Below are 18,803 nucleotides of genomic sequence, written 5' to 3' on the forward strand. Positions count from 1 at the left end.
AGAAAAAATCAAAATATCCATTACTTCACAAGAGATCTGAGAGCTGATATTGATTAATGCATGTTAGTTGCCTGGAAGATAACAAGGATTGCATATGTGCTAAAACCTGTAATTATTTGCGAAAATAATTTCAATACTATATAAATAAAAATAGATTCTTGTCAGTAGGTAGATTAAGATATTGTTAAATCTGAAATGGTTTAATATAGTCTCATTTTTAAATTCTATGAAAAATAAAAAATGGGAGTTCTTATCACTGTAATAATTTTCATGATACTATTTTCCACACAATGGCTATGAGTTCACAAGTGCAGAATTGTATCTTTGAAATAGTAATGGTAATTAATGTGAGTGAAACCATATGTAAACTAGTGTTTTCTAGGGAGCTCTTAAATAAATATCTTTGACATCTTTGCAAGCTTTTAAAATTTTCTTTGGAAAACATCCGTGTTTCAGATGACATTGATAGAGGCTGTTAAAGATAGGCTGAGTATAATTAAAGACACCTGACAACATTTCCTCTTTTAGTGTTTGAAGTTGGGAAGGAAAGAGCTGATTCAAAACATCTGGGAAAAAGGAAGGGAAAGAATTAAAAATAGAGAAAGCAAAAAGCAAACCACAATCGTGCTATCACTCTTCATGAAGACTGGCTACTGGAATGGTAGGACATCCTCCCACGGAGCCTGGGAATTGCAGGGTTCCCCTGCTCCCCGTGGGGAACTTGGGTTTCAGAAAGTGAGGGGAGTTGTGTTTCCTGGATCTTTGCCTTTCTGTGCATACGAAGTATTTTTCTTCTCTGAACCACAGAATCAGCAAGGATGTCTGCAAAAGGAGGATTAAGAGCTTTTCCCCTGTTTTTATTACACTGGAAGCTCTTAGCACACTGCATTGATTTTATTTAGCACCTTTATGGGCACAGATAGTGGCTTTAAGCTGAAACCCTTAGAGTTTCACAGCTGTGCCTCAGTATCTAACTAACTTCTATTGGCACTAACACCATGGCAGTTATGCAAGTGAGATGAGTAGAGCATAAACTATACAATGAAACGAATGAGTAAGTGGTTGATAACAATTTAAAGTATCTATAAAACTACAATACTTGACAGCATAGATGTCTAAATGCTAGAAGTTGCATTCCAGATATAATTTCTGAGAGTGCTTTCTCACCCTGTAGGCTAGAAGAGATTCTGAATGCTGCAATTCAAATTATAGAGAGAAAAATCTTGACGCTCAGAAAATGTGTGGTAATCATATTGGATTAAATGACAATATCCATTAGATGTCAGAGAAAATGTACTTCCAGAGTTATGTATGATGTAAAAAAAAAAAAAAAAAAAAATTAGGAGGTTGTAGACCATAAATTCTCTATTGACATCCCTGGGACTAATCCAAGACCTTCCAGAGGTCAAATAATACACAAATAATACAAATAAGACACATGTACCACATCCTTGGTGACTGCAGTGACAACTTCGTATGGTTGTGGAGAAGTACTCTGTCATTGTGTGGTTCTAAGCTGGTCTGTGTAGACTCAACAGGTCAAATTAACTCAACAGAATCTCCAGTTTTCCCCAGCCAGACTGCTTCTAGTACCTGAAGAAGATTAGGCAGAACTACTGTGACTATGATGGATTTCAGGCTCTCTGCCTTTGGGTAACATTTCTGAGGTTATGATGATGACCAATTGATTATGTGACCTTTGAACAACAAGAAAAACATTGGTGAATGAAGGACAGAATGCAGGAAAGTGTATGTGTCCAAGAGATACTTCAAAGGTCTTTCTCCTTTCACTGTAAGACCTACACCAGTAAATTGTCACTCTCCTACCAAAGTAAAGTATTGCTGCTTTTTGAAATCCATTCATGTGAACATGTTTTACAGATATGTTTCTACATGAATGCTTGTGTTGCAGACAAATTTCCTTCTAAGAGGTGAGGAAATTTAATAGTGTCCTGTAGTTAAAATAATGCTTCTGATGATGTTGTCATCAGTATTATCAGTTTCAGAAAAATGCCCAGCACTTAAAAAACTGTTTTCTTTGATGGGATCATTGATTTACAAATATACAATAAATATAGATTTCACTAATAGAAAAATGGAGTTTTAAAAACATTTGAAAAAAATAGGATGCACTACTTTTAAAGCTGTACCATCAATCTGAGAGTGAGTCTTCCTTTATTTATGTAAGTTTCATAAAATATTGGTGTCCAGGATGGTTTGATTTTGGGGAAAAGGCTTTATTATCTTCTCATATTTGTTCTTGTCCCACAGTTTTCAGTTTGGATCATTTTGAAGCAGTCTTTCACAGAACACTCAGGTATGCTGAAATGAAAGGAAAAAAGATAGCCATGCTCATCCATTCTTCCGGATAGAAATATTAATAGTGTTGAGCTTTTCCCACTGGAGCACAAAGAACACCTCTAATAATGACATTTATAAAGCAAATCATGTGTCAGCTAAGGTGAGCTGGTATGGAGTTGTACAAAGGGAAAGTGGAAGAGCAAACTCAGTGTTAACCAGGAGCAGCGCCATGCTGAGGTTACATTCCCAGATGTAGCTATCAAGACTTTTTCTGCTCCTTCCTCCAATGTTTTGAAGGTAACTTTCCTTTTCATGGAAATTCAGTGTTGTACAGAGGAAATCAAGATACTATAACTCCTTCATCAGTCAGAGTAAACTGGGATTTTACTCCTGTGACTCGATATCAGTTAGAACCATCAAAGCAAATGAATTGAGCTCTGCTCTCTGGTGGCACACCACACTTTGCACTAGATCACACCCTCTTTTTCCCAGATGATACTGGAATCAATGTATTGGGTAAAAGTCCCTTTCCTTCAGTTAGTGTCGGTTCTGTCATTAGGAAACCATTTCTTCATAGGGAGCCATCAGAATGCAGCTGCACAATGTTGCTATTTTAGGTTATAAATCATGATGATAAATGAACCTTCCCTTGAAAACTGGGTGAATGCTGGAATTTGCTGGTGTTGTTTGGGGGTGGGACATAGAAACAACAAAATGAAGTGATAGTTAATTAAGAAAATCTGGTTAAGATATGTAGTAAGAACCGAATGAGAAATTATTTTAACCCATGGATCAAAAGTCTGTGACTCCACAGCTGAAATGTGCAGACAAATGATTCATCCGAACAGTGAAAGAAAGAGAAGATATTGCTATGGAAGGAAAACCTCAAAGACCTGACTGATCTATTTAACTGTTTGTGTTAAATCAAGTTGAAAATAGGCTCTTTCATTACTTCTGAGCTTCATTGTGGACGACTTTGTTTCCATTGGTATGCACACTTGATGTGGTTCTTTATCCTGTACCTGAGTAAGTACTAAATTCCAGGTAGTAAGTGCATCTGACCTGGGATGAGAATGTGTGAAGCAATCCTGATACACAGTGACTGAGTAAATGCAGTCAGAACACAGTATGATTTCAGAACTTAAACCTATTTCATATGATATACTCACATATGGTTAGAACTAATAATCAATTTATATGGTACAGTTAGCAAGGGCCATAAAATCAGAAATTAAATATGGGTCCTTTATCTGGACAATGACCTGGGCCAAACTCCATATTTCCTCACCTTTGCAAGGTAGTCACTAGATTCTTCCTGCTCTTCAGCTGAATATACAACTAATGAATTACCCTAATGAGATTTAAGAGACAACCTAATGAAAGATTAAAAATAATGGAACTCATGACTAGCAAAATAAAGGACTAAATTATATTCTCTGAGTCAGAAGAGACAGCTATAATCCAGAAGCATAACATCCAGCAACTGTTCATTGTGCAATTAAAGGCAAAAATTTACAGGAATATTTCCTGCCTTTCATCTCTTTCATTATCTGGTTTCTTTGAGGGAATGACAAATCTGCAGGTGAATATGCACTATTGCACCTCTGAACAAACTTATTTCATGGCTGTAGGAAGTCTTAAAGAAAAAGAAGAATACATTAGGCTAATAGAAGGATTTCAGTACTATGAGTTCTGAACCTGTGGCCGTGGCAGTAACAGATTCAAACAGCCACAGCCACAGGTTCAGAACTCATACAAAATTCATGCATCTTCAGATATTATGGTAAAAGAGCTTTACGTAATATTATAGATTGGCAAATGAACTAGTAATTTTTCTAGGAGTGGTTTTGTTTCATCATTTATTCATAAACTATTCTGTGTAATTAACTGACCATTCACAATCAAACACTTTTATTCTGTACATTAAAAAAGCCCCAAGTATAAAGATGCTCATCACATTGATTCACATAAGCAGCAGATTCAATAAAGATTTGTTGCGCCTCTGGTTGTTTGGCAACAGAGTACTGGAATAAATAGATTGTTCAATGTATTATTGAAAGAGAATTTTTCAACTCTGAAGAAAATTAATTGAAAAAGTTACAACTGTATAAACTTCAAGCACAGATTATATTGAAATATATAGAAAAAAATGCATTATTTGTTTATGAAGCAGAAAGGAAAAATATACTTTCATTAAGTCTGCAAATTAGGCCCAAGACTGACCACTTATTTACCCAAATGTAGGGCACAAGGGCAAAACCTGGGTGAGGAAAGGCTTCCTGCTGTATCTCAATTAGCAATAAAAAGGGAAAAAATAATACAAAGTTGCCAATTTACTTCTACTCTTTGGTAATTCAGGCTTTTTTGATTGTAAAGAAAGGAAATTGAATGATTTGGTAACACTGATTCCTGCTATTCATTAACTTTTTCTTTGTCCTTATTTAACTTCAGTGAAACACAGAACAAACAAAAAAAATCAAGACAATAAAAATATTAGAACATCTGAAATGAATGTTTAGAAATAGAAATATTTTGGAACTGATGTGATAATGATCAAGACATAATTGGGTTTAGAGTTTTATAAAAGTTGTCAAATGTCATTGTTATGGCAGGAGTCTCAACAAAATTAAGCCTTTTGAAATCACAGTAATCTGTGTACTGTGATCATGTGAGCATCCTAGCTTTTCCTGTTTTGACATTGTATTTACAAGATATGAATCTTAATACATATGCATATTATACACCAGATGACTAAGCATTCAAAATAAAAGAAAAACAAGCACATCTAGAATTTTAAAGCAGTATCCATATCTTTAAAAAAATCTGATAATTAATTAAAAATCTGATAATTTATAATATTAATTTAAATCCTGACTGAAAATTACCTAACTCAATTTTATAAACCTTAAGACTTTATTTTGTGTGGCCCAAGGATACAGAATTTCTGAGTGCATTGCATCTTCTGAATCTAAAAAGTGAGGGGGTAAAATTCAATGGAATAGGTGAAAATGTTTTTTAAATTGACTATGTTTAACAATGTCTTAAGTAGCCTCTTAATTCTCTTGCTATGAAGTGTCATTTGTCTGTGAAAAACATGTACATAAACACACTGAAATTAATTTGATTCAAAACATTAATTCTTTTGTCCAATGAAAAAGACTCCAAGGAAGCAGAAGCAGTAAAACAAAGTTCTGCTCAGACAAGTTTTTCACAATCTCTGCATCTGCATGGATACAGAAGGAGAATTTTCGACCTTTTGGGAGTTAAATTTTGATAATGGATTACTGCTATAATGAGCAGTAATTCACATCAACACCTTGATTTTTGCCTCTTTTTGCACCTTGGCATCATTTGGGATTGAGTTAATGTCTTCCTAGTAGCTAGTACAGGGCTGTATTTTAATTTTAGGATGACAACAATGTTGATAACATGCTGCTAGTTTAGTTGTTGCTGTGCAGTGCTTATTCTAAGTCAAGTGCTTTTCAGCTTCTCATGCTGCCCTGCCAGTGAGGAAGTTTTCAGGACACAAGAGACTGGGAGAGGGCACAGCCAGGATAGTTGACCCCAGCTAATTTAAGGCATATTTCATAAAATATAGCATCATGCTGCAATAAAACTGAGGGGCTGGGTACTGGTCAGTGGATGGTGAGCAGTTGCATTGTGTATCATTTGTTTTGTAGATTCTTTTATCATTATTATTTTCCCTTCCTTTTCTGTAGTATTGTCTTTAACTCAACCCATGAATTCTGCCTTTTTTCCAGCTCTCTCCTGTATCACTCTGGTGGGGTGCAAATGAACAGCTGTGTGGTGTTTATCTGCCTACCAGGTTAAACCACAACACCTGGACTGTGATTTCCTCAAACATAATCACTGTCTCAAAGAGTTGGCATTTTTGTATTTCATGAGGACATCAAAGTTCATGGACATGAACTTCTGGATTCCTGTCTGAGCTATGCCCTTCTGTTATTAACTGAGCCAAGCCATCTGAAAGGACCTCTTTCAGATTTGAATGGGCACACACATTTTTGTTGCTGTATATAAATAGAATAAGTAACTTAGATATCTGTTCTCTTGTTTTCAGTGAGCTAAAACTTCATCTCTCCTATATGCAAAGGTTAGATTTATAAATCTGTGGATTTCATATTAAAAAAAAAAACAAACCCAAACCAACAAAATCAGAACACACCATCCTAAATCCTTTTCTTTTACTTTATTTAGTTTATGGTTTTGCAGCTATATGTCTGGGTGAGGTATTTTTTGGTGTTCTTAGCAGAGAAGCAAACATAAAGCAGATCTGGAATGTGATAGCATTCACTCGACACATGATTCATCAAGAACAGACAGTGGCAGATGGAAGCTTGCAAACAAGCTCCCATTGCCATAATAGGCTGCCTGGACTCACATATCCACTGGGAGTCACACAGGAAGGTTACAGGGAGCTCAAAGTCCAAAAGATGTACATATCCATGAGAGATGATAGAGATTCTGCTCTGGCCAGGTCTAACAATTGGTGCTTTCTGTAGGATTGTACTGTGAATCTCAGATATCTACAACATTTTTATAATAGGGCTGATGTTGTTTTAACAGGATTCCTCCATTTCTGAGTTTATTAACCTGATCCCAAGATTGTGTGAATTAAAAGAAAATGCTCCTTGACACTGTGGTACTGTGTTAATTATGCTGTGGTGAAAGTTCTTCACTATGCTGACTACAGCCCCTCTCTCCATCCCTTTGCATGACTCTGGTGCTGTGGTACCGAGCAGGTGAGCTCAGAACAGCCTTCAGGGCAGCTGCTTGGCTCTTGGAGCAGCTGTGCATGATAAACCATTTCATCTCTCCAAAGGCTTGTTCTAAAGTCCTTTCCAGGCAACAGGGATCCCCCTCTGGATCAGGTCCAATATCTAAATTCTGCAGTACCCATTCAGGCTAATGCCATAAATGGAATGACACACCTGAGTAAAAGTAGCAGGGTCAGGGCCCCGAATGGTGTAGTTTAAACTGTGCCAAAACCTCCCCTATGAAACAGTGAATAGAAACCTCCAAATGACCAAACCAGATGTTGCAGCTTGTCTTTGGATTCATTTATTACCCTGCTTTTCTGTAGGAGGATTTGGATTCACCCTTTTTTAATGTCATTCAACAGAAATTGTATTTAGTCAGTAAATTTAATCATAATCTACACATGTTTATGACAAGTTGAGCTCCAATCTTATAAGATATAAAAAATTCATTACATTTAAATATTCATTGTTAGAAGAAGCTCTATTTCTATTTGTGATAACAGAAATCAGTATGAGCAGGCAGAGAAAATATATTAGGAAGCTAATTCAGAAGAAAAAAGAAAAACACTGCAATGTCTTTACATGTATCTCATTTACTAAAAAATGCGTAACGACAAGGATATGAATCTGGCTTTGAGAAAATGTGTTAGTTCACTGCAGAAATCAGTCATACCTAATTAGAAACACCTCCCTTTCAAGCACAAAGGTCACCAACTTGTAAATGAATCCTTGGTGGTGTTTCCTCAAAGAGCCCACATCTGTCAGTTGTTATCTCTGCAGTGCCACCTCAAAGACTGCAGCTATGCTCTGGGGTAGCTGCACTCCCTGCACCATCCCATGTTCCTGCACCATCAGATCCCTCCTTTCCAGACATTTGAATTTCTTTTCATGGAAAATCAGGGCAAATGGGGGATTGGGAGCATCCCTGTTTCTTCTCTTTAAGCAGTTGGATGGGACACAGCTAAGAGGAACATCTGGGTACCAGAACCACAGAGGAAACAGCCCACAGAACTGACAAGCTGTAATTGCTGTTAACGTAGGAACTGGAATAAACATTCTCTAACATTATCTTAAGAAAGAAGTCTAGTTTAAATGTCTGGAAACAAGACAATAAAGATATAAATTATCTCATAAAGGAAGGCTGAAACTCTAAAGTTTCACAATGTGAGAATGAGACATAAAGACTTTCACTGTTCTGCACTCAAATTTGTGCTTATTGATAAAGTGAAACCTCTTAGTTGATGGTTGAGGACTCCAGCAGAAGCACAAGAACATTCTCCAGCCTTCTCATGGTTCAGAACCTAGGGTAGTCTCAAAAGACAGAATTACAGGACGGAGAGAGGCATGAAAAAGATGTCTTTCTAATGATGTTTCTCCAGAGCAATACTGAACTGTATTTGGAGGGCAATATCAGAAAACATGTACAGTTCCAATTCCTATTTCTTGTAGATAAAACCACAGCACTACACTGGCATTTTTCAGCAGTGCTAGAATAAAAATGTTTATTACAATTAACATTAAAATCCTCATATAGTTTCCCAATCTATTTGCCAAATATATGGAGAATTATCTTTGCAATTTATTAATAACATTTTTGCATGCTACCTAAACTTTAAAAAAAGTGATTCTACTTTAAATTAGTGTCATCAACAGTGATTAGTGCACTTAATTGAATGATCACTTACTAAAAAGATTAAATTTCTAATGAATTTAAAACTCTTTTCAGACAGACTCAGAAAATCAATAAGAAGACAGAAAATTTTATGAGACAAGAAGCTCCTGTCTGTCTTCTTAAAATATAGATACTGGTTCTTGTCTGTAGACTTTTGTTTACTGTTAACTTAATATTACCAAAAAGTAGACAGATGATAAGAAAATGAAAGGTTTTGTAAAATGGGAATAAGTGGAAAATACTTTACTGTGTTCTTATAATGCATAGCAGACACTACATAAATGACTATAAGGAGAAGTGGCCAGACACCAAGAGAAGAAACTTCATTTTTCAGAGAAAGAAGCTGTTCAGCTTGTCTTTAGGATCTCTACCATGATTTATAATTACCATTTGTCCAGAATCATATAGTAAAAATTGTTATCTCTGGCAACACATCAGGCATCTCCCAATGATCTCCCATGTGGTGTGGCAAAAGCCATATTTCTGCCTTTCTTCCCTCACTCTACCAGATCTGGCAGTATTCTATCCAACAGCTTGTAGAGGTCTTAGGGATGCAAACAAACAAAGTAAAGAAGACCATCAAGTCAAATTATTTTTCATCTCATATGCCCTCACGTTTTTCTTGCAACCTGTGTTTAGGCTTTTTGTACCCATTTTTAAGGCCTGACATGATTTGGCTGAAGTGAAATCTGTTATACCCTCCACAGTCTAACCAGAACACCCGTGTTCTAAACCCCTCTTTTAATAAACATTTTTATCTACTTTTGCTTCATTTCACAATCTTTCTTTCACCTGTGAACCAGTTTAGCTTCACCACTGCTCTCTCCCTTGGGTGATGACATGGACATCACCCTGTGGAAGATATGACATGAGTCACTGCACATCTGCTGAGCCTTAGTCAAGGAGAACACACTAGTGTGGATTAATTAAGCTTAGTGGAGTCCACTTTCACCGTGAGCTAATCTCGGTCATAGATGCCTTTTTTGTTAAAATCACCATTGCTCAGGCAGTATTGCCTGTAGATTCAAGCAGGCTGATCACTTTTCCAAGTCTACTTGTGCTTTTTAGTATGCATATTAAGTTTAGTGTAATAGCTGTCATTTAATTTTGGATTTATGATGAGACTTTGCTATTTATATTTCAAGCACTGTAAATACCATATTTTAATGAACACTCTTGGTGCACAATGAGTGCTATTTCAGAATTTAGGCTGACCTAAACCAAAATATGACAGGACTGGTAAATACCTTTCAGACATTTTCTGGATTGTAAATGAAACATTTGCCCCTCCTTCTTAGAGGAATTCACACCCAAGTGGTGAGGCATCATTATCATTCAGCCTAGAAGCTTAACTGACAAAACATGGAGGAAAAAATTTAGTCTGTGACTATAAGAGGGACACAAAGTTAACCAGTGAAATGCCACTATACTGAAGCTGTTATGAAAATGCCAGTAATCAATGATGACACATGAAAGAATTATCTCTGCTAAGAAAATCCAGCTTTCTTGTCTGTCTTGGCTAACATTCATCTTTTTATCTTTTAACAAAATGAATTCCTAGGCAGTACATTAAAGAACAGATTGATGGACTTCTTCTTACCCCCAAAAAAAGAAAGAAAAATATTACCAACTGAAATATAAGCAAAAATTTCTTTTTCTTTTTTTTTTTTTTTTAATAATGAGGCACATTTTTCTTAGAACATCTGAGTATAAAAACAATTTCTTTGTATATTGATAATTTGAAAGAGATTTAGCATTATGGTGAGACACAGGAAAACTTTTCACAGAGAAGCTGTGGATGCCCAATCCATGGAAGTGTTAGAGACCATGCTAGAGGAGGTTTGAGCAATCTGGTCCAGTGGAAAGTGTTTCTGTCCATTACAGAGGGTTTTGAACTAGGTGATCTCTTCCAACCCCTTAACTTTCTGTGATTCTATAATTGCATGGTGCTATGATATGATCTTGGTGTGGAAAAGCAGTAGAAAGGCCTCAAGGCAAGCAGAAGGAGTATGTTGCACTAAACAGCACATGGGTTTGAGATATCTGAAGGACAAGGGGTGAGGGTCTAGGCAAATACCTAAGGCAAAAGATCACTTTATTTCACCAGAATTGTACCTTTCAGCAAATCTCCACAGCTGGTGTTTAGAGGTGTTTATTTGTTTAGTGGGTTAGTTGTGTGTGGGTTTCCCAGTTTTGGTTGGGGTTTTTTCTCTTTTCAATCTTTACATAGATCTGAGTTTTATGGAAGTTTTGGGATGGTGTTTTTATTTGTTTGGGTTTTTCTTTAGTTGGTTGAGTTTTTTTGTTTGGCTTTATTCTGTTGGGTTTTTTTCCAGACAATATGAATATAATTTCTTCCCTTGTGAGATGAAAGCAGGTGGAACATCATCCATATGTGCAGAATCCCGTGCTAATGGGCAAAATCACTGATGCAACACAGCAGAGCAACTCCTTAGTGCATATTGGCTCCAAGGCTTTGCCACGGAGCCCAGTGGCTCTCAAGGTCACACGTGGCAACAGCAGAGATGCTAACACTTAGGTTTTTGATGCATGCAGGTTATCATCACTAATATGACCAATATCTGCTTTCTAAGGCAGCTCCTTCATGAATAATCAATGAGGGAGCTGTGAATAAGCAGATGGATTGTAGCTGATGAGTTCCCTCTGGGCTGGCAGAACGCAGTTAGCAGATATGTATAACAAGTAACATATAATACAGGATTCCCATGCTACAGACACATCACTAAAAAAATGGACATTGCCAAGGGCAGCTCTGCATGGGTTAGCATATAAAACAGAAGGGTGACTCAGAAATGGGAAAACTGGAAGTGAGTTTATGTAAGCATGTGTTTATGTATGTGTGCTTTAAAGAAATAAAGCATTTATAGAAAAGGGGAGACATCCTCCCTCCTCTGTGAAGGAACCTGAGAACACATTGTATTCAGGGTTATACATCTATAAGAAAACAGGTAATTACTAGTTTTCTGCAAGGATTGCAGGTATTAAAATGGTTAAAATGGGGTTTCTTTTGACAAGTTTTTCAAATTAAAAGGCAAATTGAAAAAAATCTGTGGTGACTTGTTTCACTCATTTTATCTTCATCAGTGAATATATATGTTCTGTGTCATTAATTTAAATAAATATAAATAATTTCACATATTTTAAGGGTCATGTGAAGAAATTTCAGCTAAAGCATTCAGATAGGACTCAAGCATTTGTCTTCATTTTTTTTCTAGTCTTCCCCTGTGATGTTTGACAGGTCACTTAATGTGGGATCTCATTTTAGCCATCCAGAGTTAGGCTGGAATGATTGATCCCACTATTTCTGTTAGACACCATTAGTGGCTCACATAGGTTGCTCCACACTATGGATTTTACTGTATTTAGATCATTATTTTAGGCAATGTCTTTTTCATATCCCAACAAATGCTCTCTGGAAATATTTTTACAGGAGTGACACTGCATTATCTGAAGACCTGTAAAAAGGGAGTAATAGCAAGAACACAATTATAACAACAATGAAAGGTTTTGCAGTCATGTTGTATACCTAAATTGTCAACTCTCTGTGTATGAAGGTTATCTCTTAAGTGTATAGGTCCAATCTAGATTGAAACATTGAATTATTGTCACACACACACACACCCCCACACACCCACACACACCCACAACCCCTGCCCTCTAAACATACATATATATATAAAAACAATTTAATCATTTCCATACCACAGTAGCCAGGATAACCCTAGACATTTTAATAAACTAATTAATTTGTCTTTTATGAAAGTGATGTAATCAAGATAAATATATAAGTAGAGAGGATTCCAGGGTCTAAAAATTTCATTAGAATTGACTTACTCTTCATGTCTTCTGCTGAAGTAGATGGAGAACTTATCAGACCAAATCAAAATGTGTGCTGAGAAGTCATGACTTGGGAAGAAGGCAGAAATAGTTTGAGGACATTTATTATGAATTACTTCAGGAATAAAAATTTAAGACTAATTTACCCAAACAGAAAGAAAGAAATAAATTCTACACAGACATTAATTAAATAATGTGGATTTTGGCAAAGGTACTGTGTTAACACCAAATTTTAAAGGAAAGCACCACAAAATTCATAATGATTAGAGCTGATTAAGAAGGGAAGTTTAGAATTGATGGATACATGATGGATATCTCTTGAGAGAATGGTATTACTAGATGCAGAGAGCTGATCAAGAGCTAGCTTTTCCAGTTATGGGCAATTTCATTTTTCAAAAATGCTGTAAGAAAAAATTATGAACTGTATCCACTAGTGAACAATATTTTCTGAGACATGATTTTATTCATCATAGCTCTCTCAGTGACCTGATCCAATTTTATAAAATACAAAATGCCTCCCAAGATAATGTGTGTTCTGTAGTCATCACATACCTCACAAGTACTATGGCATATTTTTCATCTTGTAATAGCTAGATATCATGGCACTACTATATCACAATGATGACATTACTATGTCACAAATATAATCTCTGTACATGTCTTTGATGGGGTGGGAGAGAATTTTTTTTTAATGGGTCAGACATCATAAGAGTAAGAATAAAAATAATTATGAAATTCCAGAGCAATGCAAAAGACTACTTAAGAAAAAGACCCAGTTCTTATACAATTATAATCTTCTGTGAATTCATGATGAATTTTACTATTTATCTCTAACATTGGTTATGGTTTCCATTTTTGATTTCTGCATCATCACTGAAAATATATAACACCAATTTACCCAGCTTGGCTACTCACTACCCCTGTCTCTAGCAGATATATTAAATGCTATCCTTGAAGAGGGCTCAAAAATGTTGCCAGTAAAATGTGCTTTATGGCTTAAATGTTCCTTAATGTGACCACGTCAAGTTAAGGCACATTTAAATTTTTTCCAGGACTACTCCTGGCTTAAGTGCTCCATCCCTCTCATGCCATAAGCACAGGACAAGAGTGTCTGTCCTTCTTGAACAGAGGCCAAAGATGAAAGATGCTTTCAACTTCCCTCCTGATTCCCTTGTTTTTAGACTGCAAGGCAAATATAGATTTTAGAAAACTGCAGATTGAATACAATGAGATACCCTATGTCATCTTTACTGAAAAAATAAAGAGAAATGTAAATCCATTTGTTGTTTCCTGGATGAATGGGGAAATTGTCTGGGTCAGAAGCAATTGTAAGAGTCCATAAATACCCTAAAATAAACAAAGAACTTCAGCAAGGAAATTACAGCTGAATGTAACAAAAGGGAAGAATAAACACGCAGAGAAGAACCATGGAAGTGTCCACAAATGGATCTTTGAACAAGTAAATAATCTGACTTTTATCTTTAAACAGCAAATTCTTTTATTTATTGGAGGAAATGATACCTGGGAGATGATGTGATGAAAAGAATTATACGAATGTTTCCAGGAGATGTTATAAATACTATCTGACATGCTCCTGCCTGCTAAAAATTGATACAAAGTGCTGCAGTCTCTCTTTTAATTTTTAAGTTATTGCCTTGCTGACCCTTCCCCCCTCCTCATTCCATTTTCTCACACATTTTGAATAGTTTATAAATACAAGAACACTGAGGTCTCTGTGGAAAATGTGATTGTGTCTCTATTGCTGTCTCTATCAATGAAGCACATACCCTGACACACAGAAGCATACATGCATATTTTTACATAAACATGAGCTAAGTCTTCAACAGACTTCATCTCTGCACTTTTTGCTGCGCTATTTTTTATATTTGGTCAAAATTTTGTTCCTAGCCATAAGGCTGATTTGTTATTATTAAATTTTCTTTGAAAATGGAGCAAGAGTCTTTGAGGCTGGCTTCAGAAACCTTCCCCATACTCTTCAAATTTTAACATACTTTAATTAAATGTGACATACTTGAACGGGAATGAAGTTATTATGAACAAGGTACAGTCCTGAGTGACAGTAATCAGAGACTTTTTTTGCCTACCTAATATGTAGAATAAGCCATTGTTCACTGTATTGTATTAAAAAGCTGCTTTTTGATAGCCTGAGTTAATTCTTTGTATGAAATGGAATACTAAACTTAGTTTGCCAATACATTATTTTTAACTACTCATTTTCAATGCTTTTGAGCTGTGATAGCTTAAAACTCATTTCATTAATGACTAGCATACAATTATCATGGGTTCAACATAGGAAATTTCGTCCTTAAAATGTGACATTCACTCCCTTGAGTACGACCCTCAGTGCTCTAATACTGTCTTTACTGAACTGTTGTTGGACATGCTGAGAATCTGACTTTTTTTGGTGTGATAGACGTGCAAATGACACAGATGGGGATGTCTTTCAGTTTTGAAGATGAGTTTAAAATGCACCTTGACTTAAAAATCATTATCAGTTGTTGAACACATTAAATATTCCAAAGTATGAGCATTCCTCTTGGTTCACCTAAGGCTAATGAGCAAGTCTTGCAAATCACAAATTGTAGAATGGACATTATCTTGAGCCAGCATTTCCTTTTACACTGATGAAGTTGCTTTTGCCATTGACAGCTTTCCATAATGATATGTAACATCTGGATTTAATATCATATTTACTCTGAAGTACAGCTGATATTATACAGACTGGTACAGGAGACAGTCCTTTCCCACACAGCCCATCACTCGGAGAGCCCTGACACAGGTATGCCATCACCACTGCATACAGTGGGACATCTAGGTTTGTGCCTCTGCTGTGACAGCCTTTGCACATGCCCAGGTGCCAGGGAAATCACCACCATCCATGGGAACCCTCCCAGTGCCATGCTCCCCGCAGCCCAAAACCACTGCAAAGGAAACAAACTGTCTCTGTGCTTCCCACATACAACAGCTGAGGCAAATTTAGCCCTAAATGCTGATGGGGGAGGAGTGGCAATTAGCCTTTCTATTGGGTTTTAAAAAGTGAATATTTATTTATGTTGTAAAAGGCTACTTTTTACAGAATTTATAAAGCAGTGGTAAAGTAAACAGACTATCCATTAGAGGCCAGACATTCCTGTGTCCGAAGCAGATGTGTTAATCTCACAGCTTTCAGGGAGTAATGCATTACCATTAAAGCATCCCTGCACAAGCTCTGCTGACCACCTGTCATTTCTTTGTGCAGCTACTAATGGGAGTGACATTAGATATTATGAGAAATCAAATTACAAGACAGTGAGGAAATTAATACTTCAGAGCTTCATCATAGGAGCAAATGGTAACAACCTAAACATTTTTTAATTAGTTTTTCACCTGGAGCTATTTAATCTCTCAGACCAGCATGTGATGTTGCTGATAACTCTATTTGAAACTTACCACAGTAGAGGAATTTCCCTGGAAAAAAAACAACAACAACAACAACAAAAAAACCTGCTGAACAGCACTAGAAATATTTGATGGCTGACTTTTAGAAGTAGAAATCCTCTAAAAGTTCAGATGGGAGATACTGTATTGGATTTACTAGATGTCTAACAGAGCAACATATTCACTGCCTGAGCAGAAGAGGTTGTTAAAATATTAGAAATGCCTTCACTGGAAATTAAGGAGGGACAGCCCAGTGCAGCAAGGTTCATGTGAAGGAGACAAAACAGCAGTTAAACATCGATGAAAGCGACTGCCTTTGGTGTGCTAAGTTGTTTGGGGCCTGTTGGAAGGTGGAGCTTCCTGGGGGCCAGGGCAGAAGGGCAGCAGCTAATTAGCCTGAGGGATGAGGGTGGGTTTGTAGAAGACATGACAGGATGGTTGGGTGAATTTAAAATGGTATCTGAACAATAATGAGGGTTGAAGGCAATGGCAACATTGTTGAGTTGAATACTGAATACCTAATGTTGTCATGTTACCTGCCTTACAACAGAATGAAAATTACAGGAATGTTAGAAGAGATATAAACAGAGACCATACAGAAAGAGGCTGGTCGAGTTCCTTTTCCAAAGAGGAAAATATGTCGATGGCTAAGAATAACTTTTCATAAAGAACTGGACATTTTCTTTTGAATGCAAATTAAGACAGGTCATTGAGCTGTTTCATTTGAAAAGAGAACAGTGTGTCACTACCTGTTCTGTTTAAATATGTGAGAGAAGAGATGCAAATTGGACATGGCATTATAATACTATTTAGGGAAGATTACAGAATGTACAAGGAAGTTAGATTTTATTAGGTTTCCTCCACTTCACTTTGCAGGTAATGACTTTCCTCATTGCAGCCATCAGGATGATTACACTGATATCACATCATTTAGTCATGGTCAGCTTCTCTTAGTATGGACATGACCAGAAGTTGTGCCTGTGTCCATTTGTGGCATTTTTCTTCCACCCCAAAAATTGACTTATGTTTTTATACATATTACTTTGCTTCTAGCATATGTCTTTTTCTGATCATAAGTAGAATTTTACAGTTATAATTTACTGTTTGTATTACAGAAGAGTCTTAGAAACCATCAAATCATCTGTCTAAGGAAGAGCCATGATCAGGTGCTTAAAATTAGCTCCCTACTGTGTGCCACAAGTATTTGAAAAGAAAGTCACTTATTTAAAGGTAACTGTGAACATTTCTCTCCGAGATATGACATTGACATGAGTTAAAGAGAATACAAATCAAAACTGCAACAAAATATCTGGTGCATGAGTCTGGAAGCCTTCCAAGCCAATTCATGGAGGGATTTTTGTTATAGTTGCTGCTTCAGATAAATATTTCATTATTCCTACGCAGAGTATCAGGTAGAAAATTGTCAAATATATCTATCTATACATATATATGCGTATATATCAGCTAAATCTTCCACATTTACAAGAATGGGGATGAGGGCTTCATAGATTTGTTGTGTTCTTATTTTACTTACAAACATTTTCAATCCTGATGCTCCAAAATCCATCTTCATACTTCATTTTGTGGAGTTAGGTGGATTGAGGCTCCACTGTTCCATGCAGTGCAGTGTGGTACAGAGGGATCCTTTTCACTGGTAGGAGTAGATTCTGTGAGGCTCCAGCTGAGTTATGTGGTTCCTCAACTGACACAACATTTCTTCCTGTACTACAGTGTTTAAAACAATAAACCAAAAGAACAGGCATGTTTCAGAGAAAAAATGTTACCTCTCTTCTATAGATGGGGATCTACAACCTAAATTGCCTGGTGTAACTCTAAAATAAGTGGAGAGAACTCCGAAGGTTCCTCAGAACCTGTTGCACAGTCATATTCAGGTAGCTCTAAGGAAAGACCTTGCATTTCCTGGTTTCTTCGCAAGCTGCTTTAGCTTGAGTCTATTTTTAATTCATAATCAGGAATCCATAGTGTATTCCCTCTGAGACATGAGCTTTAATGAATAGGATAAAGAGATGCAGTATACATCCAGTTGTGTCATCATGTATAAAGTTAATTTTTTTAAAATTAAGAATGGCGTGATTATTCATTTATCTAGACATTTTAAATGAGTGTCATGTATGCAGAAGATTGTCAACTGTCATTTTTTAGGAAAATCTCAAAGATATTTCTGAGATTGTACTTTGGAGCTATTATATGCAACTGAGTTTTCAGTAAGGAGACTAAAGCTTATGCAACTCTTTTGTTCTTTCCAAAAATTTTGTATTCTTTTTCTGTTCCATGTTCTTTAAATATTTTTCCCATTTAGAGAGCTTTGGGAACATAGCCCTTTCCTTGCAATGCTAATTAAGTTCACTCATTCATTGTAACAATAGCAGCAAAGAAAGATGAAAAAGCTGAAATAAATTGTCCCCTGGCAGAGAAAATAAAGTGTTGCTATGCTTAAAAATAACTCTTCTCCTCATCTCCCCCATTCTTTCTTATTGTAAGAACCTAAATCTGCTTTCTGAAAGAAATACAATTCTATCAATACTACAATCTAGACAGCATGTAGACCATTAATATCATTGTGCAGTATATTCTAATGTTAAATTCAGATTCACAAAAGCTTTCCCTGACTTAATAATTAGATTAAAATTATACCAGCAAAGCCCCTCTTTTTACCTATTAATACATGAAATTTAATTTTTCTGCTGGAAATCCATCAGTTCCAGGACATAACCCTTATATACCTTTTGACA

This window comes from Lichenostomus cassidix, chromosome 5 (genome assembly GCF_008360975.1).
Source record: "Lichenostomus cassidix isolate B80296 chromosome 5, HeHo_3.0, whole genome shotgun sequence".
NCBI classification, from domain to species: Eukaryota; Metazoa; Chordata; class Aves; order Passeriformes; family Meliphagidae; genus Lichenostomus; species Lichenostomus cassidix.